Source organism: Carya illinoinensis, chromosome 7 (genome assembly GCF_018687715.1).
Source record: "Carya illinoinensis cultivar Pawnee chromosome 7, C.illinoinensisPawnee_v1, whole genome shotgun sequence".
Lineage (NCBI taxonomy): Eukaryota > Viridiplantae > Streptophyta > Magnoliopsida > Fagales > Juglandaceae > Carya > Carya illinoinensis.
The window spans coordinates 11,352,048-11,376,920 of NC_056758.1; the positions used below are offsets into that span (position 1 = coordinate 11,352,048).

Sequence of the window (24,873 nt, forward strand, 5' to 3'; positions counted from 1 at the left end):
TAACATTCGAATGTTACTTTTTAAACGTTCGAACGTATATGCATGTATGTTCGAATGTTACTTTTTAAACGTTCGAACGTATATGCATGTATGTTCGAACTTGAAAAAATGCGAGAAATTTTTCACTCATTTTTAAGTAATGTTCGAACGTTAAAATTTAATATTCGAATGTTACTTTTTAAATGTTTGAACGTTACTTTTTAAATGTTCGAACGTCATATCAAATCAGAGTGATTTTAATGAATAAACGCACGGGAGAAAGCAGAATCATTTCTTCTGCTTCTCCCGTGCGTGAAAGAGAGAGTGAGAGTGAAAGAGGGTTGTGGGTTAAAGAGAGAGTGTGTGTGTTAGAGTGAGAGATGGTTAGAGAGAGAGAGTAGAGTGAGAGATGATTAATATTTTTGCTCTCTCCATTGATTTTGGTAAGGAAATACTCTTTTTTCCTTTAAATGTTTTGCAATTTTATGATATTTATTTTATGTTTTTTTATATATTTGTCTTTAACTAACTAGTATTGTGATTTTTTTGAAGGATTGGTTGTTGTGACTTGTTCAAAACTTGTGATTTGTAAGAGGATATTGTGAGTGATAGGTATATTTCTAAACTTTATTAAGATGTTTATATATTTTGTTGTGCTTTTGCTGTAGATAATGATGAATATTTTGATGTGTATAATGTGAGTTGATTGTAGATTTTGAAGGATTAGATATAGGTATAATATTGTGAGTTGAGTAGTGAATTTGATTGTATATATTGTGAATATGTTTTGAATTGGATATTATTGATGAATTAGAAGGAATTGAATTGTTTATGTTGATGAATTAAAAACAAATCTTTGTGATATGGATTATGTAATATGATGAATTAAATTGAAAAATTGTGTTGTGTGTATGCTTATTTTTAAAATGAAAATATAAATATTTGTGTATATTTATAGATTAAAATGAATATGTTTTACAATTGCATATGTGAATTTGAAGCATATGTTATGGTTATTTTTTTGTGACTATGTTTTGGTATTTGTGAATTAATTATTATTGTGCATATGTATATTTGATTTGTGAATTAGTTTAGTCTATGAAAAATATGTTTATATATTGTGAATTTGTGTATTACATTATTTATTAAAATTGTTGGAAATATGTAAAATATTGTAAATTTAGTTGTGAATATGTTTATATATTGTGGAAATATATGATATCATTTTAAATAAATTTGTAAACTTTTATTGAATATGTTGGGAATAATTTATTAAATTATGCAACATGTCATTAATTTAATTTTTATTTGTATTTCTTTTAAATGTTACTTATTTTGTAGCATTTTTTTTTTTATCAAATGAGTATATGAGATCAAGACAACAAAAGTTGAAATCTCTCTTAGAGCAACAGTCTGATTTAGAGATGCGTTTGCAGGAGCAACATATAGACCAAGAGGAAAAAATGTGCAGTAAAATTTAAGAACAAGTGCAGAGGGAGATGAGAGTCTAGATAGGACGTGTTATGTCACTATAGTAGAATCGCGGTGGGCATGAAAAGAAGAAGAAATAAAATCAATTCAGTTTTCTCATTATATATATAGAACTTTTAATATCTAATTTTACAACTATATAAAATATTGTTAGTTGTTAATTTGATGGTGTAATATGATGATACAATTTGTATATTTTTTAATTTTATGAAAATAGTATTTTTGATCTATACGTTCGAATGTATATAACAAACGTTTGAATGTTGGTTCACGTTAGAACTAACGTCCGAATGTAATTACAAAAAATTATGAAATAACGTTTGAATGTATGACCAAACGTTCAAATATATTCACTCTCAAAACGAACACAATGTTCTAATGTTTAAAGGATTTACGTTCGAATGTTTTGTTTGACGTTCCAACATAAATATGATACATTCGAACTATAACCAACGAACGTCAAATTTTCTCATTCGAATGTCAATCAGTCGGGTTGACATTTGAAAGCTCTGTTGGACGTTCGAACGTTACATTTTGTGACAGATTTCAACTGTCACAAAAAATTGCACGTTCGAACGTGACATCAAACGGAAGACCTCCAACTGTCACTAAAAATATTTTTTATGACGGTTGAATAGTAAACTGTCACTAATTATTTTATGTGACGCACATTAGGTGACGGTACTCGTGACTGTTTCAAACCGTCACCAAATGTCTTTAGTGACATTTTAGTCTTTTTTTGTGACATTTTCCTCTGTCACAAAAGACCAATTGTGTTATAGTGGGGGTCGGCTGAAATATTTTTCTTAAAAAGTATTCACTCCAATTTAATATTCAGAAATAAAAGTTTTAAATTAAATGGTGTTAACGAATTCATCTTTGATGAGGATGGTTTAAGAGTTGTGATGCCTTTTTCACATATAAGACTACGTTTAAGTTAAGAAATTTACTTTTCACGCACTCTTTGTTTGGGAATATAAGTTTTGTAAGTAATTAAAATTCTAAAAAAGTTTCTTAATTGACTGCTTGCATATTTTCTAGTAAATGCAAGAATAATTAATATTCATAATTCTATTGTGTATATATATATATATACACACACATATAAATTGGGAACTTTAAAAGGTCCAGTGGTTGCACCAATTGGAAGAACGTGGCTCTAGTACTACCACTGGGGTTCAATTCCCCCTACTACTACATTAATTCTATCCTCTAATAAAATTTCGTGCAAATTAAAATTAATATTTATATAAACAATTTTAATTAAATGACATATTGTGTTCATAGGATAGGATAATGATCATGTCATCCGTATTTGGGAATATCCAATATTAATTTTCTTAAAAGAAAACATGACATTTTCTACCTAAGTACATCCACACAACCTAAATAAGCAAATTAAAATAATAATGAATATATATCACATGGGATCTATCTTACAAATTAATCACAAGAACTTTAATAAAAAGTGTATATACACACACACACACACACACAAAAACTATGATACTCTCTTGTTGGAAAAGTCCGATGGTTTACAGAGACTAATGTCTAATCTCTCAACGGTACTCACCTAATCGCATAGTAGCTAGAGTCTATGATTACTGTTTTCTATGCATACCTAGTACCCAATCAAATGCATTAAAGTTGCAATTAGCATTTTCTAATGACTTCCTACTTTTCAAAGAAGCATGCATGCTACCATCGCTTAACAAACTTATAAAGGTGATATATATATAATACACACATATATATTGAAAAAATTCAAGTAAATGCCATGGCGGGCCATGCACATGATTGCTTTTGCGTGCGTGTCTGCTATACACTTACACAGAGAGAGAGAGAGAGAGAGAGAGAGAGAGTTGTGGGGGGTAAGCTCTAATATTTCAATGATCTAATATACATATTTGCTAAGATTCTTCCATTTGTGTGAACCTAATGCAACAGTATTAATATAATGGAGCCATGCAAAATGGTCCCCTGTATATACTTTTGTTTTACATCTTTTTGGGGCTCGTGGGTGATGCCTACCTTACAACACACAAAAAGTAGAGAGCGAGGTGCCATGAAAGGATCACCTAACTAAAGTTATAAAAGCCTCTTAATTATTAGGAGATTTAGAAACTCTCAATAACCTGTCTCCATGTGGTACTGGTGCATGCGTGACAATATTCAATTTGCTTTTCTTAGCTAGGGACCACATGCATGCATTTTAATTTGTTTCCTTAATTTATCATGTATCATTCCCCAATGCTTCAATTTCAAATTTCAGCCCCACATGAAAAATTATAAAACTCTCCAAATGAGTCTTAAAAATAATCATATATACTCTTAATATTGCAATTTTTTTAATTTTTTTTTTTTATGAAAAAATCTAGTTGCAAGCACAACTACGTACTAATATGTGCATCAATCTAAGTGATTAGTCAAAAAATAAATTTTATTACAAATAGTACTAATTTAAATTTTGAATATGAAGGAATTAATATTGGTACACAGATTAGTACACGACTTTGTATGTAGCAAAACTTTTTTTTTTTTTTTGTCTTAAGTAATATTCATCAATGAATTTAAGTTTATCTGATTAATGAATGATGACAATTTCCATTCAAATAAAAAAAAATGATCATTAGCTGTGGAACTTCACAAGCAATTTTACTACCATGTATCCCTTAATTAAGCTGGTTAAGGATATATACCATAGATCGATGTCTTTGATATATATTAATATTTAAATTACTGTCATTATAATCTATTAATATTATTATTATGATCCCTATTTTCAGTTGTACTATTGATAATTAATATTGAATCATTGACAATGAACAATTAATCTTGACCACTAAGATGATTTGTCACCTAATTTCTATTTTGTCGAATCATTTTCACAAGAGACAAAAATAACGAGTTAAGAAGGCAAGGGTGCACCTGAAATGTATAGTAGATCAATGGAACTCCTTTATAATTTCTCTCTATTTATATCCTTTCTTTCTTTCTTGTCTACAAACTCTACATCCGGAGGAAGAAGATCCAGAAAATGGAGGAGAAGAAGATAAAAAGAGGGATCTCTGGGACTATGCGCGTCCTCCAGCACACTGATCATGGGGCGCGATCAATCGTGCACCACTCACAGTTGAAGCTGCCAGCATGATCTGTGCTTTCTTCAGCTGATCCTTATCTATCCTGGGAAGAATAGATCATCTGGCAGTTTCACCTGTTGATGGAAAGCATGAGGAAACCCTAATCTCTAGAAACCCTAATTTCATGTTCTGATTCAATTACAAGCAACCACAAGGGTTTGTTTCTTTCGCTTAGAAAACCCAAGACTCGGTATCTAATTATCTTCTTCCATCAGAATTTTATTCGATCGTTTGGGCAAAATTAGTTATATTTCATTTTACTTTTGCAGGTTTCTTTTCTTGGTATTTTATAATGATATTACGAATTTTGGGTCAATCTTTTGTTTGGGAGATCTGATGGCTGTCACAGATCGGATACGTTAGGATCTGGAGGAACATCTTTTCCGTTTCTAACTACACATCTTTGGTCCAATCTATGATGTTTTAAGCATTAATCCTTGCTGCTTATGTTTCTGATCCATTAGATCAGTAAGTATTTCCATCATGATCAAGAAATGAGATCAAAACCTCACTCGCATATACATACATATATATTTATGCATGAATATATATATATATATATATATATATATATAAATGTGTTCTTTCAGTTTTTTGATTTTCTGGCCTGACGATTGAGTTTGACCCCAAAGGAAAGGGGAAGGAAATTCAAACCAGTATCTGTTTCCGAGGTGGAATATGATTTTGTCCTCCTTTGTTAACCCTTGGGGCCAAATCATCATGTATTTTCAATTCTCTCGCTCAAGCAACACTGACATGCATGAAATCTGTGTGATATGATATATAGTCTGTCAATTATTTTCAGAATGGTTGAATATTATCGGTATCAGATCATTCGTCCGATCGAGAATAGCTCGTATGCTTCTTATTAATTATAGTCGGTTTTTATTTATACACGAATTGAAAAGGCCACTTAAATTATATATACAAGTGGAACAATTGATGTGATTGAACATATATAATTAAAGTGATTTTTTTTTTCTCTTTTATTTTCATCGATCACAGTTTTAAGGAACTTAAAGCATAAGGGAGGTCATGCTTTCAGCTTTCTTGGGGTCATGAAGTTCTCTCATTATTTTTATTTTTCCTAATGGACATTGATTGGAATTTCAGTACATATTTTACACACAGGCCTTTCACACTTTGTAGCCGGGAAAACACGCAATTTTGTATCATTATTGCTAGATTTCTATCTCGTACAGGTCGATCAAATTACCCAAAATATTACAAGGTTGGAGCAAATCTCAGTTTTTCTATGCCGAAGTGGAAATATATAGCAAGGTTTTCCCTTTCATTAATTCTAGATCTCTTAATTAATCCCCTATGTGGTCATAGCTAGCAAGCTATCTATGTACCCAAAATATTCCGTTTAATTACTTGGCATGCATGCATATATCATGTGAAGTTATACTCATCAGCAAAAACATCAGCTAAACAAAGGTCATTGATTAATTAATTCCTATGTTCTAGTTGATTTTTACAAGAGCGGGTATACATTCCCAAGAAAACACGGTCATGAATTTTCTACGTACGGTCACATGATTATTAATGCAATTCCACTATATATGCCTTGTTTGATCTTCTACCTTCTTGATATGATATGTAATGTCACTGCCTAACGTTTACATCTTCAAAGACTTTGACTCTCTCTCTCTCTCTCTCTCTCTCTCTCTCTCTCTCTCTCTCTCTCTCTCTCTCTCTCTCCCAATTATTAATATACAATCTGTGTGAGGGTGGTGGGTACGTAGGACCGCATTAGATAAGGTTTGGGAGAGGGACTGCATTGAATTAGATCGAGCACCATATTAAGTTTGATGTTTTATAATTTTTATGGTTGTTGGAGGCTGTCAAACCAGCTTTGATTATTTGTTTGGAAGTTCCATTTAGCTAAATTCCACAATCTTAATTTATAGATCAGTCTCGTATTAAGTTACTTAATAAGATTCCACGTACGTACCCAAAACGTTAACGATTCTCACTAAGTGATCTCTCTACTGTTTTTCATTTGTCTGGATCTTCCAAAAGAAACCAATGGCTTGTAGGTTGCTTGCTGTAGTTTATCACATGCCATTAATGCGAGCTTCTACTGAAGCGAAATAAAACTTATTAGCCCTTCTGGTATTTTTTATTTTTAAATTTGTCAAAAACGATTCTTTTAATGTCATAGTAATGTTGAAGATGTACATTCTTCTTATCCTTAGTGTTTTTTGTGAGGCCCAACTCTTAGGTTAGGTCTAGATACTGAGTTAAATGAGATAAATTGAGATAAAAGTTGAACAAAATATTATTAGAATATTATTTTTTAATATGAATATTGTTTTGAGATTTGAAAAAGTTAAATTGTTTATTGTATTAATTTGTGTTAAAATTATAATGATGAAATAAAATGAGATGAGTTGAGAGCTCCTCTCAATCCAAACTGTACCTTAGAAAGCCCAAGGCCCAACCCTAGGTTGATGTAACTGGTCAGCTGGCTTGTTGTGAAATTTCGCAACTATACGAAATCGTACCAAATAATATAATGATAAGAAAGATGTCGAACCCACGAGAACTATTTACTTATTAACTATTGAAATTGTTCTAATTCTAAGTTATTTGAAAATCAAGAAAAGTGATGGATTTTGAATTAGAAAAACAGCAACAAATTAAATTAAATCAATAATTAAAGAATTGACCAAACACTTGAAAAGAAGATGGTTTTACCCAAGAAGAAAACAGTAAGGCATCCGACTCACCTAAGCAATCAAATCCCAAAACCTAACCATACAATCAATCAATTATCATCCTATTTGACGGCGAAATATTCTAACTTATCTAAGACCCTCTCTCGAGTAGAATTATAATTACTCAACCTACGATAACCCACGATATGTCTATGCAAATTTAAAAGCATTTGAGTGCATTAAGATTAATAATATTTCACATAAAAGTTGCACAAATCACATTGGCACATTCCTGTCTTTCGTTCAATTCATGGCATACATCATACGAAGCTAAACTTCATGCATTATCTCTTGAATTAACATGCACAACAAATCATTCAACAATTAACCAAATAATTGGAGGCATTAAACTGAATGATGTATACTAAAAAGGAATGATAAATTTATGATCACAACGAAATAAGATTCGGAATTGTCATGAAGAGGCTACATCGTAGCCTTAGCAATAGAAATTACTTCATAATCTAATCAAAACAAACCATAATAATTCTGGAATTCATAATGAGAATTATACAAAGAGAAGATTAAATAGTTAAGAAGGAAACTTTACGTAGATCAAGAATATCTATCGTTGATGAACTTCAATTTTGCATATTTTTGACCTCCTACTTGAAGCCTGTTTCATCCTTGAAGATATTTGTTTTCAGCCCTACCTTTATAAACATGAAAGTTGTAGGTTTTTAAAAGTTATCCTCCAATTACTGAAGGGTACTTTAGGAATTTTTAAAACTGAATGTTTCCTATTCTCTTGATGACTCATTCAATTTATTTATTTCTAAACCAAAATAAATAAAACTTCAATAAATAAGACAATTAAACACAAACGAGTATAAAATGAAGAATAAAACTATGACAAAACTTGTATAGAAATTAAGCACATCAAACACCCACAAACTTAAGATTTGCTAGTCCTCGAGCAAAAAGAAAAAAGAAAAATTAAACAAATAGAATAAGTTGATTTCTCACAATGATTGCCTCATGGATTGCATAAAGAAACTGATTTAAGGAAAGTCTAAACATTTAACAAGTTTTTAGAGTAATTCAAGAGCATGCTTAAGTTACAAGAAACACTTTAAGTGTGTGTGTGAGTAACCAATCTCAATTTATGCAAACTCGATTGAATTATGATTGATCTCTACGAGAATGAGATTCTCGAATTTTATCTACCTATTTTTCATATTAACTCTCCACTATGTAGTCCAAACACACCACCAAAGATTAAAAGGTCTTAATAAAAGCTTGTAATGTTCGGCTTAAGGTAATGGCAGAAGAAAAAAATTAGTATGGAATTCAAAGTAAGAAAATTCAACACAAACTTCTCCAATGAAGAGAGAGACAAAGTTTTACATTTACTTCATAGAGCAACTTATGAGCGATTTATTCATCTCTCTCTCTCTCTCTCTCTCTCTCTCTCTTTCTCTCTCTTTTTTTAATTTTTTATTGGCATACATCATACGAAGCTAAACTATATGCATCATCTCTTGAATTAATATGCACAACAAATCATTCAACTATTGGCCAAATAATTAAAGGTATTAAACTCAATGATGTATACTTAAAAGGAATGATAAAATTATGATCACAACGAAATAAGATTCGGGATTTTCATGAAGAGGCTACATCGTAGCCTTAGTAATAGAAATTACTTCATAATCTAATCAAAACAAACAATAATAATTCTGAAATTCATAATAAGAATTATACAAAACGAAGATTAAAGAGTTAAGAAGGAAACTCTATATAGATCAAGAATCTCTATCATTGATGATTCCAATTTTGCAGATGTTTGACCTCCTGCTTAAAGCATTGTTTCGTCCTTGAAGATGTTCGTTTTTGGCCCTACCTGAAACACGAAAGTTGTAGGTTTATTTTTCCACAACCCCTATTTTTTTTTTTGTAATTCAGGATGTATTATTTATATTATTTTTTTCTCATTTTTTTATTTTATTATTATTTTATGATAGAATAATAGAACTTGCTCTTGCTCTTTTAACTCTTTAACAAACTTTTTCTCTTCTCCAATGATTAAGCAAGTAACAAATTTTCTTGAAAAGGTAGGATGATTGTTTAAGGGTTAAAAGGTGTTGTAAATGTATGTTAATGAAAGAAAAATGACCAATGTGTTTAAGGTTCAAAGAGGTGACTGGAGATAGATAATTAGGGTAGGCTAGAAAAGCTCAAACGTTCCAAAGATGGCCTAGATCATTTTTCTAGTGGTGTGCTGCTTAGGATTTTGCCTCGAGAGATTATCAAATAGGTTCTAGAGTTCAGTGAAATCTTAAAAAATATCTAATTCACATAAATATACTCTAAGCCAATAAAACAGCTTATTGATCATGGTCTTGTGCAAAAGTGTTCAAAGAAATTGAAATAACCCAAGCTAACACAAGAATTAAGCACAAACAAGACAAATTTATCATTTTCCAAGAATCAAACTCAATTTCAATTAGGTAATATCATAGGCTTGTGGTCATCAACCCAAAAACAAAACAAAAGGAAAACAAAATATTTTTGTGATTTTCAAAATTTTTCAATAATTTTTTTTTTCTGTTTTTGTTTGTGAAAATAACTAGATACTCTTAAAATAAATGACACCTACCCCCAAACTTAAAGAACACATTATACCCAATGTGAAGAATTAAAAGAGATGACAAATTGAAAGGATAAAAGTAAACTTCCTTGAAAATGTTGCATGAGTGCAATGCTAGGTTTAGGGAACATTTGAGGCAATCATTAGGGCGCTGCAGTGTTGACTCTCAAGTGTGTGTGCCTGGGTGTGTTTCAAAAGAATGCTATGGAAGGCTCTTCTAGCACAACGGCGTGGATTTGCACTATTTGAAAAGTGAGAGCATGAAAAACAAAATAAAATTGGAATAATCAGAAAAATAAATGAAAACAAAATAAAATAATGGAAAGAAATTTGGGTTGCCTCCCAAAAAGTACTTGTTTATAGCCTTTAGTTTGACGTTTCCTTCTTTGAATCACCGATCAATCAAATCAATGGAGACTTTTTGCTTGTTGAAATCTTTTTCAAAGTAGGGCTTTAGACTTTGACCATTAACTTTAAATGTGCGTTTTGAGTGGTTAGAAACCTCAACGGCACCATACGGGAAAACTCCTGTTACCATGAATGGTCTGGACCATCGGGATCGTAAGTACATCCACAGAAGAGGCAAAGTCTGGAATTATAAAGTAGAACTCTTTGGCCAACTTCAAAGTTTCTCTTGAGAATGTGTCTATCGTGCCATCTCTTGGTTCTCTCCTTCTATATGCAAGCATTCCCATAGGATGCATGTCGAAACTCGTTCATCTCATTAAGTTGTAATATCCTCTTCTCACCTACTATCTTCATGTCAAAATTAAGAGTCTTGATAGCCCAATAGGCTTTGTGTTCCAATTCCACCAGTAAGTGACATGCCATCCCAAAAACTATACGATAGGGGGACATACCAATTGGAGTTTTGAAGGCTGTCCAGTATGCCCATAGTGCATCATCTAACTTTTTGGACCAATATTTCCTTGAAGTGCTCACGGTTTTGTCCAATATTCGTTTCAGCTCTCGGTTGAAAATTTATACTTATCCACTAGTTTGAGGATGGTATGGAGTGACAACTTTGTGTGTAACACCATATTTGCTCAAGGGTGCCTCAAATTGCCGATTGCAAAAATGTTTTCCCCATCACTTATTATTGCTTTTGGATTTCAAAACTGAGTAAATATGTGCTTTCTTTAAAAATTCATCACAACTTTAGAATCATTTGTAGAAAGGGCCACAGCCCCTACCCATTTGGAAACATAATTCACAGTTACTAAAATGTATTGATTAGAGAAAGAAGGAGGGAATGGCCTCATGAAACTATGCCCCAAATATCAAATAGCTCAACAAGAAGTATATTATTTAATGGCATTTTATTTTTCTAGGAAATATTATAGCTCCTTTGATAGTTATCACAAGAAGAAACAAAAGTATAAGTATCTTTATAAATGGTGGGCCAATAGAAACCTGATTGGAGCACTTTAGCTACCGTGTTGTTCACTCCATGGTGCCCACCAACCTCTAATGAATGATAATGTCTTAGGATCAACTCTATCTCTTCCTCAGGTACACATCTCCTAATCACTTGATCACTATAATGCTTATACAGGAAAGGTTCCTCCCAATAGTAGTGCTTGAGCTCTGAAAAGAATTTATTCATTTGTTGGTATGTAAAATCCGGATTGATCACATTACTTACCAAGTATTTTACATAATCTGCATACCAAGGAACTTGTGTTAGAGATACAACAAAGAGTTGTTCATCTGGGAATACTTCATTTATTGGAGAAAGTGGGGCTCTCTCTTCGGTTGTGTGCTCAAGTCTAGATAGATGATCGGCTACTTGATTCTAGGTTCCCTTTTTGTCTTTGATCTCAAAACCAAATTCTTGTAGGAGTAAAACCCACCTAAGTAACCTTGGTTTAGCTTCCTTTTTATCTAACAAGTATTTAAGAGTAGAATGATCAGTGTAAACAATTACTTTTGACCCAATTAAATATGATCTAAATTTATCAAAAGTAAAGACCACGGTTAACAATTCTTTTTCTGTAGTAGCATAATTTAATTGGGCATCTGTGAAGGTATAACTCGCATAGTAGATAACATGGAGAACCTTGTTCTTCCTTTGTCCAAGCACTACTCCCATTGCTTAATCACTTACATCACACATCGATTCAAATGGAAGTACCCAATCTGGTGCACATATAATTGGGGTTGAACTTAACTCCTTCTTCAAATGTTCAAATGCCTACAAACAATCATTGGAAAAGTTAAATGAAGTATCTTTGACCAAAAGAGAACAAAGGGGTTTAACAATCTTAGAAAATTTTTGAATAAAACTATGATAAAACTTCACATGTCCCAAGAAACTTCTCACACCCTTGATCGTGCTAAGTGGAAGTAATTTTTCGATGACCTTTACTTTGGCTCGATCTACCTCAATGCCCTTGGAAAAAACTTTATGCCCAAGTACAATTCCTTCCATATTTGAAAAAATGGCCATCATGCATCGTTAAAATGTGGCTGGAGCATTGCACAAACCAAAGGGCATCCTCCGGTAGGCAAATGTTTCATACGAGCAAGTGAAAGTGGTATTTTCTTGATCTTCCAGTGAAATGTGGATTTGATTGTATCCTGAGTATCCATTTAGGAAACAATAATAAGCATGACTGGTGAGCCGTTCCAACATTTGATCAATGAAAGGAAGTGGAAAGTAATCTTTTCATGTGGCACCATTGAGCTTGCGGTAGTCTATGCACACTGTCCAACCTATGACTGTTCTTGTTGGGATGAGTTCATTATTCTCATTCTCTACCATTGTGACTCCTCCCTTATTGAGCACTAGTTGCACCGGACTTACCAATGAGCTATCAGAAACAGGGTAAATAATTCTGACATCCAACAATTTGAGAACTCCATTTTTTACAACTTCTTGCAAGTTCGGATTAGATCTCCTTTGTGGCTGCACCGTAGGTTTATAATTTTCTTCCATTAAAATCTTGTGCATGTAAAGTGAAGGGCTCATTCCCTTAATGTCGGCTATAGTCCATCCCAAAGTTTGCTTGTGAGCTCTCAAAACTCGAAGTAACTTCTCTTCTTCAAGACCTATGAAAGATGAAGAAATTATTACGGGTAAAGAAGAATCATGTAAATAAGCATATTTAAGATGAGAAGGAAAATGTTTGAGTTCTAAAGAAGGGGCCTCAATAATGGATGGCTTTTGTGGAGTAGTGCTTTCGCCCAATGTTATGTTTTCTGACTTCCCTTTAGGCAAGTAAGTTGGAGATACTTCTAAATAGTGTGCACAATTGCTTATCTTGGAATTCTCAGAATCGGAAGTACCAGATTGAACAAGACATGCCTCAAGTGGTGCCCTTGTATAACTCTCTTCAAAAATTCTACCACAAGTTCATCAATCACATCTATGTTGAAGCATGTATCGGTTGTTGACGGATATTTCATTGCCTCAAACACATTAAATGTAACTTGTTCATCTTGCACCCGTAGTATTAGTTTTCGTTGTTGCACATCTATGAGAGTTCTTCCCATGGCTAAGAACGGTTGACCAAAAATAAGTGGGGTTTCTCTATCTTTCTCCATATCTAAAACAATAAAATCTGCAGGGAAAATAAACTTGTCAAATTTATGCTAGTGCCTAAATCACACAAAACTTTTTTGAAATAAGAGTTTCTAATGGTGCAAGGAATAGTAAAACTCCTTGGATCTTTTAACTTTGGTGGCAACTTATTTTGAAAAATGGCGGTGCACTCTTCGGTCAACATCACGGTCTCATACTCTCCTAATTTCCTCTTGTTTGATAAAATCTCCTTCATGAACTTCACACAACTAGGCATTTGTTTCAAGGCATCTGCGAAAGGAATGTTAATATGTAATTTTTTGAAAACATCAAGGAATTTAGAAAATTATTTATGTATCTTATTTTTCTGAAGTGTTTGAGGAAAAGGTATAGGAGGAACATAATGAGAAGTAAGGGAAGAAGACTTGGGAGGATTTCCTGAGTTTTTCACTGTTGGGCTCGGAACAGGGTGGACAATGCGGCTCTCACAGTCATCTCCTATTTTCCAGAATTTTTCACTTTCCCTTCTAAATTAAGCTCCATTCCACTTCTTAAAGTAATGGCCTTCACTTGCTCTTTCGGGTTGTTTTTTGTGGTGCTTGGAAGTGATCCTTGAGGCCTTTCAGACTTAAATGTTGCCAATTGACCGAGTGTCATTTCAATGCTCCGCATAGTATTCTCATTGTTCTTTAGAGCAATGTCATGTTCTTGAAATTTAGCATCCACCTTGGCCATAAATTGTGCCATTACCTCCTCCATATTCATCTTCTTCTCTTGTTGATTTTGAAAACCTGGTGGAGGCTTGACAACATTCTGGGAGTTGCTCTATGACAAATTTGGGTGCTTTCGCCATCCTGGATTGTAAGTGTTGGGATAAGGATTGTTTTGTCATTGGTAATTCGACACAACGTTTGCTTGCTCCGAACTATTGTTGGCGAACGGATTTCTCACTTGACAATCTACCCCCATATGATTTCCTGTACAAAATTCACAAATTGGATTAGTAGATTGAATGGAACTCACATTGACATTGTCTAATTTCTGAAATAAAGCTACAACTTGAGTAGCTAAAGCAGATAAAGAATTAGTTTCTTGAACTCCCTGAGTTCTTTTTGTTGTCACTCAATCCACCGGCCATTGATAATTGTTGGTTGTCATCGCCTCCACCAACTCATATGCATCTTCCGGTGATTTCTTCATCAAAGTCTCTCCCGTTGCTACATCAATCATTGTACATGTTGTAGGGTGCAAACCATTGTATAAGGTTTGAACTTGAATCCAAACAGGAAGTCCATGATGTGGACACTTTCTAAGCAATTCTTTATACCTCTCCCAAGGTTCATAAAGTGACTCCATATCAAATTGGACAAAAGTGGTGATATCATTTCGCATCTTCACAATTTTGGCTGGGGGAAAGAACTTTGCTAGAAACGTTTTAGCCAAATCGTCCCATTCAGTTATGATTAAAGGTGGAAGTGAGTTTAACCATACTTTTGCCTTGTCTCAGAGGGAGAATGGAAAGGGTCTCAATCTAATAGCATCATAAGAAACCTCGTTATGTTTAAAAGTATCACATAACTGTAAAAATTAGCTACGTGAGCATTTGGATCATCATGTGGCATGCCACTGAATTGCACTGTTGAAGCCAACATTTGAAGAATAGCTAGTTTTATCTCAAATTTATTGGCTTGAATGGCTGGTTGTTTAATGCTAGAAGTAGCTCCGGTGACCAATGGGACAACATAATCTCCCAAAGACCTATTTCCAACTTGATCTTCCATTGTTTCATTCTTGGTTGTGGAATCCTCCTTCTCTTTCTTCAAACGATGAAGGGTGCATTCAATTTCAGGGTCAAAAGGTAGTAAATCCAAGCTTCGAGTACGTCTCATGCATAACTCAGGAATCCTGAAAAGAAAAATAAAAACAAAACGAACAATCAAGACTTAAAAAGAAAAACAATTCAAATTAACTTAGAACTAGTTGGTATCAAAAGTAATAGGAAATAAATAGTCCCTGGCAATGGTGCCAAAAACTTGTTGTGAAATTTTACAAGCATACGAAATCGTACCAAGTAATATAATGATAAGAAAGGTGTCAAACCCACGAGGACTATTTACCTATTAACTATTGAAATTATTCTAATTCTAAGTTATTTGAAAATCAAGAAAAGTGGTGGATTTTGAATTAGAAAAACAGCAACAAATTAAATTAAATCAACAACTAAAGAATTGACCAAACACTTGAAAAGAAGATGATTTCACCCAAGAAGAAAACACTAACAAATTTGACTCACCTAACCAATCCAATGCAAAATCCTAACCATATAATTAATCAATTATCATCCTATCTGACGGCGAAATATTCTAACTTATCTAAGACCCTCTCTCGAGTAGAATTAGAATTACTCAACCTACGATAACTCACGATATGTCTATGAAAATTTAAAAGTATTTGAGCACATTAAGATTAATAATATTTCACATAAAAGCTACACAAATCACGTTGGCACATTCTTGTCTTCCATTCAATTCATGGCATACATCATACGAAGCTAAACTACATGCATCATCTCTCGAATTAACATACACAACAAATCATTCAGCTATTAGCCAAATAATTGAAGGCATTAAACTCAATGATGTATACTAAAAAAGAATGATAAAATTATGATCACAACGAAATAAGATTCGGGATTGTCATGGAGAGGCTACATCGTAGCCTTAGCAATAGAAATTAGTTCATAATCTAATCAAAACAAACCATAATAATTTTGGAATTCATAATGAGAATTATACAAAGAGAATATTAAAGAGTTAAGAAGGAAACTCTATGTAGATCAAGAATCTCTATCGTTTATAAACTGCAATTCTGCAGATTTTCGACCTCTTGCTTGAAGTGCTATTTCGTCCCTGAAGATCTTTGTTTTCAGCCCTACTCTAACGTGAAAGTTGTAGGTTTTTATCTCCGATTTCCATAAACATCGAGATTGCCCTTATTGGAGTTTTCTACAAGAAGTTATGCTTTAAATACTAAAGGGTATTTCAAGAATTTGGTAGTTTTGTGACTTTGAATTGATGCTCCCTTTGCGCCTTATAGATATTCATTTTTGGCCAAGGATTTAACACAAAAGTTCTAGGATTTTCTTTTGGATTTCTGTAGACACCAAAATTACCCTTATTGGATTTTTCTAGAAAAAGTTATCTTTCAATTACTGAAGGGTACTTCAGGAATTTCAAGAACTGAATATTTGCTATTCTCTTGATGACTCCTTCAATTTATTTATTCCTAAACAAAAATAAACAAAATAAATTAAAACTCAAATAAGTAAGAAAATTAAGCACAAACTAGCATAAAATTAAGAATAAAAATATGACAAAATTTATATAGAATTAAGCACATCATGGCTCAGTCTTGTTTTGGACAAATTTTGGAACTAAATCGATTTACATCGATTTTGGGAATTTAAAAACTGATACAGGCTGACTAATCACTAAAATTGGAACTTTTGGTTTTTTCAATTTCAGTCAGGTTTACCATTTATACGTGTGGCACTACATAGTATTTTGATATTATATTAATTAATAATTTAGCATTAAAAATATATAATATAATATAAAAATTATATATATTATAAAAAATTATAAAAACTATATATATACCGATTCGGTTAAGTTCAAACCAGTTTCAAGTCTTAAGAACTGGTATTGGACTAGACTGAACCGGTTACAAACCATACCGAACCCACTAGTTTGGTCGGTTCAACCGATTTTTTATTCCTTTTTACACACCTACCTAACCCAAAATCCTCAAAATGCTAAGGCTATATTCCCCCGCCCCCCCTACTTGATCCCCTCCCCTTCGTCTTCACCACTCTTGCTATTACCAGCAGTACATTGTAGACCTTTACATGCCCTAAAGCTAGCCCGTTGGCTAAACTCTAACAGTCACTGTCATCGTTGGCCACCTGCAATGTTTTTTCCATTGTAGTTTACAACAGAGCAATAGATTGACAAATGTGGTAGCACATCAACTTGCAAGACATGCAAGGTCCATTAATGATATGCATATTTGGTGGCACAGTGTCCCCATTTTCATTGAGAATGTACTTTTCATTAATTAACACTATTGTAACCTAGTTAGAGGTTTTATGCCTTCATGAAATGAAGTATTTTCCTGTATAAAAAAGAGGTTCTATAAGTGGTACGAGATGTGATGCCCACTAACTCTGGTGGGAATTTGACAGAGGTTGAAGTATTGGGACATGCAATACAAGGTTAGATAAGATGCAATGCACCTAATATGTTTCTAGCAATATGCAGTATTTGTAGCGGATATTTATTTCTTGATCAACATGAACTATAACCATAATACTAATACCAAAACATTCTTAAGTTCCATTCATATACACATACCGAAAAGCAGCAACATTAGTCCAACCAATCTTAAAAAACAAACAAACATTGTACTGGAGTTGAAACTCCTTAGTTACATACAAAAAGGAAATTTAGTCTAAACACCAAGTCACTCGACTGTGGCACCTCATCCCTCATGAAAGACTAGGTGAGGTGTCATGGTGCCAAGGATGATGGTCAAGTGGTTAACATCTAGAAGAATGGTCAGGTGTGTAGTAATCCAAAGGAAAGTACACATCTATGGAATTGGTTCAATCATAGCAGAAATATATAGGAGACATGTTGAAATATCAATGTGATCAAGTATGTATGTACCAAATTCTAGACTTCATAAAAGGGACTTCTTAGCCTTCATATCCTTAAAACATTACATTGTTCAAGAATATATAGGGTTAGTCACCATAGGCGGCCAACTAAGTTACAAATGAGCGCTCGGCTCGGTTATGAACATCTTACAAATCGTATGGAGTAGCTACAATGAATACTAGTGCTAAGACAGTCCTAGTCTCCTTTGTCAAGACTCGGGTTGGATTGACTCATTTTTCTCAAGTGTCATATTGAGGTCTAAACTTGCATCAAAGTCTATGGTCCCGAGATGAAACCATAAGGGTAGTTTCGACAACTATGATAAGAACATTAATGAAAGAGAATGCATTTGGAGCTGCAATGAAAATATTTCATGTAAATACTGGAAGTAAGCGTAAACGCATGGGGAGGTGTTGTCGAGTCCCCAACAAAAATTGCCCCAGGACAAGGTCCTAGATATGCATGGACATCCGAGATTGGGCCACATATGAGGTAGAGCCTACCTTTGAAGGACTTCTCTAGGGGTCTAGTAAAGATCCTAGGGAGATTACGGGAATGGCACGGGTCAATTGGAAGATGGCTCACATCTTTCCATTTGACAAAGTCATGGCTCAGCCTTGATAGCCCATTGACACTCTTGTTGGCATGCCCTGACAGCCCCACAAGCCTTGGCTTGACACTGCCACTGACATGCCTTGACAGCCCCATGGGCCACCAGCATGGCTAGCACCAGCTGCCCATCAACACGCCCCTGACAACACCACCATCATGCCAAGGCCCCTACCATGGCACGTGCATGATAGCCTCATAGACAAGCCATGGCTCCTACCATGGCACGCCTAGGACATCCCAGCTAGCATGCCATGGCAAGTCTAGGACAGTCACATTGCTAGCTTGCTTGCATGCCTTGGCTCATGCCTTGACACGCAGCAAGCGCCCATGGAGACTATGGGCCTCGCGCAGACCATGCATGTAAGTTTGCGCATTCCCTTGAGTGTGCATTGCATGCGTGCCCACTACAAGAGAAGTGGCCTTTCCCAGCGGTGCGTTTCAATGCAAAAAACCCATATATTCGATGCAAAAAACATTTCTTGTTGACCTTGGCTCCGATGCACGTTGGATGCCAACGTCGGGATGCAACTAATTTTTTTCATCGAAACAGTAAAATCGATGAAAAAAAATATATTTGCATCACTGCATTTACCGTTGCAATAATAGTTTTTGGCCGACGCAATAACATGTTCCAATTCCATGTTGAATGGTTGATTAAATTTTTTTGCAACGAAAAACATGCAATGCAAGAAGTTTTATAATGGTTGCAAAAAAGTTGTGTACTTGAGTTTCAGCCGTTGCAAATTATTTTTTCAACAGAAAATACAATCGATATATACATATTTTTGCGGCAAAAACTTATTGATGCAAAAAACTTAAATGTCAAAATTAAACTGGTTGAGATTTCAATTTTGCGACAACACAAAAATTGAAGCAAATGTTCAATTGTATATGCGTGACGAACTTTGGTTTGATGCGAGTAGCTGTTGTCATTGATTGTTTTATTGTTGGATAAAAAATTTTCTATCACTCCATAATCTAATCAGAATAAAGCTTTATCAACAAGCGTTTGGATTTTAACGAGGAAAATAGTATGAAAAATCGATAGCAATAATAATCTTACTCTTGCCATAACCATAAAATTGGACATATTTGGGGTTGGTTCATGTATTTACATACTCTCCAGAACCATAAAATTAATATATCTTAATTTTGATCAATTCAATAAAACTTGAATTGGTTATTTCCTCAATTTTCGTTGCCATTATTCTATATAATGATAAAATAGTTTTCAACCCAATTAATTATATGTCATGAGCAAATACATAAAATTTGCTCTGTTCCCAAAATCCAGATATTACATAACATTTTCTCTCATAATTGTGCCTTAGTTCCCAGAATATTATTTCACTGGCAATACAATAGCATGGATGAAAGACCTAGCCATAGTTAGTGGGAAAAAATACCAAACCAGCGAGCCACAATATCTGCCAACATCATATAAAAGTACCTAGTAATATCCATTGATGAACTATTAAAATCGATCTGTGTCAAATACTGTAACAGATACATTCCATCAATCCTATTACGTAAGTCTGATCATGATATTCATATTCGGAGTCTTAGACTCCCAAAGTGCACAATAAAGCATTGATATGCTAGCATAATTAACCTTTGGTTGAAAAGTATATAATAGCAGGGCTGCTTTGCTCAACTTGAAGTCATGGACTTCTTTACCTTTGCTCTTGATCATCCTCTTTGCAACAGGAAGTTTAGCAACCAACTTGATCATCCTCTTTACCCCATTTGTCTAGAACAATAGCCCACTTATGAGTCATTACTACAACCATTATCAGACAACCTTAAATTATATTTAAAGCAATGTACCATGAACTTGGCATGGACTATACTACATTTAAGTTCAGATGAATGGAACTACAGATTTTACTATAATCAGCTAGAGAGATTGTTGAAGCTTAAATGTGTAATGTAATTAGTTATTCAGCATACATGGTGCAATTTGTGACAGTATGAGGTATGAACAGAAAAACCAAACAATATCCATTGTACTGCAGCCAGGTTCTAATGAGAGAAGCCTACTGCTACATTGTAATAAAAGACCAGATTAACCTTAAGAGAATGGCCATCATATTTAGCTCTTCTACAAAATCAGTTTGAAACATGGGGGTGCAATAGCGTGGACTGATTCATCCTCCCAATTACTACTACCTGGGTCAGATACCAAACAAGATACCAAACAAGATACCAAATCCATCCACTCTAAAAAAGCTCAATTGTCCCATGAGGGGATGGATTATTAGCCTTGTGCATTCAAGGATGTAGGTGTTGTGTACTTAATGATTTCTACACACAGATGAGTTAATTGTCATAACATTAAAACTGTTGCACAAATATATAAGGGGATAGATTGTCCCATGAGGGGATGGATTATTAGCCTTGTGCATTCAAGGATGTAGGTTTTGTGTACTTAATGATTTTTATACATAGATGAGTTCAAGTTAAAACATTAAAACTGTTGTACACATATATAAGATTAGTAATACATTAGATATGTGAAGTCAATAAAAACACCAGCTATCCAAGAGATAATGTGAAATCTAATCTTCTATCAAATATATATCTATATAAATATTTGATAGAAGTTAAAGCCAAAATAGCATCATATGTGCCCAGATTTCTGTAGTAGTGACTGCCACGACATCATCAAATCACATCAAAACACCTACAACCAAATGGAAAAAAATTTCATGATTTTTGACTTTGTTTAATAAGTAAGATACAAAACCATAAAAGCCACAAACTGGGAGAGTTGCACATTACCAGACAAAAGTCAACAACAAGCAGTGGGGCATATTGCAAGTATTCCATTTTCATTTCACATAAGCTGTGCATCCAATCATTTAGCCAACTACAGTATTGTCACCATACCACACCTGGACGACCCCCCCTCCAAAACACTACCACAAAAAGAAAGCCCTCAAAAGTGGTTGTACACTGCATCATACATCTTGAAGTTATTTCAAAAACCAAAGGTGTCAGAATTTGCAAAAGAGTGGCCAGCATATCAATCTCAAAAAAGGCAAAATAATTTGTCCCCACGTCCTAGGCAGTAGGGAGAGACTCTCCCTGGGACTGCCTCTCAGCCATCATGGTTTTCATAAACTTGTCATACTCCTGTTGTCTTTCCAACAGGACTCGCACATTATCCTTTAATTCATCATGGAGACCCTTATAGTACTCAGCATCCTTTTTATGTCTCTCAATAGACTCAACATATTGTTTATCGCGCTCTCGCTCACATTTTTGGGTAGACTCCGGCATTATCATCTCTCCTAACCCTTTAGCATACCCCGACTTATGTCCCAAAACCTCTCTAAACACCCCATCTGCTGTCTCTCTTGTACGAACCTCAGGTTCTAAATCACTCAGCTTTCCAACCATTTTCATCTGCAGTACACAAATAAGTACAACTTTGGTGTAAGCCCATCTCAAACATCAGCATAACCATGCAAGTTGGAATAAATAATTCAAGCTGATGATACATATATCAGTACATAATAATGCTAAATTGAAGTAAGCCTCACATAATTGTCTTCTGCAGTGGATGACACAAATTGGTCCTTCTTTTTAGACCAATGGACTTCCTTGTAGAACTCCACTAAGTTCGATGTAGGTTCATGCTGCATACATGCAACGTGAAAAAATAACCATTACTATAAGCTATGCTATTAAGTTTAACATACATGACATGGTTAGCCCAAAAGACACTCAACATGATTACCATCAAGACATGTCTCTATATATCAAAAGCTGTCAACAAAATTATTAATACCTTCTCTTCTAGTATTCTTACAAACGACTTTCTTCCTGCTGTGTGATTAGTAGTACACATCGCTCTATTATCTTTATTTTGCCTTGATAGCTTCTGCCATCAGAAATAGTAACCAAAGTTAGTTTATTTGTGTAGCCCATATACTATAAAGAGAAATATGAATAAATAGAGTAGATCACATATATGATGTCGAAGGAACCTACAATACCTTGAAAGCTTCGCTTCCCCACCTGCCACATAACTTAACCCAAACCAATGGTTGCACCAATTCACATCCTTTGGCTAATGCTTCTTCATGACTTGCGTATCCTAAATATTTCGTGTGAAGCTGATGGTGGAATGCATTAAAACGTTTGCGAAGCTGTTTCCAAACAGTTTTGCGGTGATTCTCCAAATCCCAGTCAAATATGAAGTCACTCTACGTATGCAATGGTACAATGTCAGTAAACAAGGACAAATTCATCACATATATCTAATGGAAGTAGTTTCTCTTACCCTTACACGGTCGATAAGCTCATCCTTCACATTCTCAGGTACATCAGTCCATCGAGCATAACTCATGTCTGCATGATGCTTTAATATCCATGTTGTTCTTGTGGTAAACATAATTGCATTCTCACAACATGGTGCTGTTTGGCCATCATTGATTTTCAAAGAAATCTTCCCATGTTTTCGTAGCTTCTCAAACTCGGTGCACTTTGCGGGTCCGCGTCCTCGTTTCTTGGGAGGTAGCATTGATGGTTCTTGCACCGAGTCGACATCCGCCGCTGTAGAAACATCAATCATGTTAAGTACTAAAAACCCAAACTGGAATTCTATAAATTGATAGACCCATATTAAATTAGAACAGTTAAGATTATGGCAGCTTACCAACATCATTTACATTCGGTTGTGTTTGTGCATCTACTTGTGGATTGTCCAAATCAGTGTCTTGTACCATGTTTGGTGGCTGTGGCGAGTCATTGGAGCTATCTTCTTCACTGTCATGATCTCGTAGGGTCCATGAATCAACTTGTGGACGCTGTGATGGTCTTCTAATTGTCGCAGCCCCAATACGTCTACTGCCTACATCTCGTCCTTTCCCTCTCCCTCGTCCACTTGGAGCCATCTTAGGCTGGTTTAACGTGTCCACAATGTATCAGAAATTTTCAATCATGGAATTCATGCTAGAAAAGGTTAACATAGAGTATCTTCATGTTAATCACCACAAAATTACAAAGATTTATTTTTTTAGCTTAAAAAAATAGTAAATTAGAAAGAGTAATTATCCACTAACAGAAACAATATACTGCTGGAATTAGTATTCATAAAATTTACCCTACATCATAGACAAATGAAAGATCCCCTCATCAACCATATAACTTGGCACATTTAGTCAACCTGTACAGTGATTACGCATAGTAACCAGGTTCTAAACACTTCAAGAAACATGATAAGCTTAAATAACCATAAACTTGATAAAGTTCTAAAAACTTTGACACTTGAAACCATAAACAATCTATTGACACATATCAAAAGCACTACTCCGGCCAGCTTTATGGGTATGAGAACATTATCATAAAAACATTTAGTAAACTTATTAAACATTTATATCATGTTGTGCAAATATTCTCCATATAATATACCAGAGTTTACATTTACTTGGTACAATACATAAGACATGCTTAGTCAAAACTGGAAATTAGTTTTTTTTTTTCCTTGGATAAATCAGTAAAGAACCCAGGACTTACCTCCTAGACCCAGAGAACTACTTAATATATTGTGAGCCGTATGCTGAACTTGCTATTTGGAAGGCTTCTAACCTACATAAAAACATAGAAAAATCAGCTACCTAGCTAGAAAAAGAAGGGAAGCAACAAATAAAAAATGTGAGCCGTTTTCCCAAAGATGACTAACATCAGAAACTCACCATGCAGTTTACTATTATAGTCAGAAGAAATATAACAGTGGAGAAGCCCTAGAGAAATTTAACTTAAAAACCTGAGTACATACACCATGGTAGAGATGATGCTCACCTTAAGCTTAACTAAGATAGTGAAGAATCTAGGCCTGATATCCTGCTGCTTGTCGACCCTACAACACAACAAAATGAAGGAAGAGTCTGGTAACACTAGAAAGAAGAGCTCTCTTTCCTGATAACTCTCAACCGATGTTGCAAAGTAGATCAAAGTACTGATCTTTTGCTGCAGGTAAGTCATTTCACTTGAGTACTTAGCTGTCACTTCTAAGGGCTTAAAAGTAAATTGGCATCTCCCATCAGCCCTTTTAGCTTTTCATTTTCCCTCCAGGGCCCCAACCTCTCCC

General features: G+C 34.4%; 1 long non-coding RNA gene across 1 annotated transcript; it reads left to right on the forward strand.

Moving 5' to 3' along the window:
- Window positions 1–4,352: 4,352 nt before the first annotated feature.
- LOC122315287 lies at window positions 4,353–5,396 on the forward strand. Its single transcript, XR_006243990.1, has 2 exons — window positions 4,353–4,766; window positions 4,880–5,396. It is a non-coding gene; the product is annotated as an uncharacterized LOC122315287 (long non-coding RNA).
- The last annotated feature ends 19,477 nt before the right edge of the window (window positions 5,397–24,873 follow it).